This window comes from Arachis duranensis, chromosome 7, assembly GCF_000817695.3.
Source record: "Arachis duranensis cultivar V14167 chromosome 7, aradu.V14167.gnm2.J7QH, whole genome shotgun sequence".
NCBI classification, from domain to species: domain Eukaryota; kingdom Viridiplantae; phylum Streptophyta; class Magnoliopsida; order Fabales; family Fabaceae; genus Arachis; species Arachis duranensis.
In genome coordinates, this window is record NC_029778.3 from 65,347,536 (window position 1) to 65,348,011 (window position 476).

Genomic DNA, 476 nt, shown 5'->3' on the forward strand with positions numbered 1-476 from the left:
TTATATATAATAGATTTTAAAATTAAATAAAAGATGTTATGTCACTATGTCAGTCACATAGATATTAAGTATTAAGTATTAACAGACATTAATATATCTGGAATAATGATGTCTGAAGGTAGTTGTGGGGACGGGTGAAGTGGAGGACAAGTTGGAATTGAAATTGGCCAAGGATTATGAATAAAACGACAAGAAGAATTAGATGGGAACGTGTTTGGTTAGATGTATTTTATTATAAGCTAAAATGAGGACAGCTAAGTAGGTAGTGTGTCAGATAAGGTTTGTGAAAAAGGGAAGAAAAAAAGAAAACGGGTGGGCTTCTTGTTCTTGGTTCAGTTGGCATGGGTGGCTGGGTCGGCTATGTAAGGAACTATGTAACCTTGGAAGGCTAATAATATATTTAAAAATATTATGTATACATATAAAATTTTAAATTAATTATTATATATTTATAAATAATTTATATAAAAAAATTC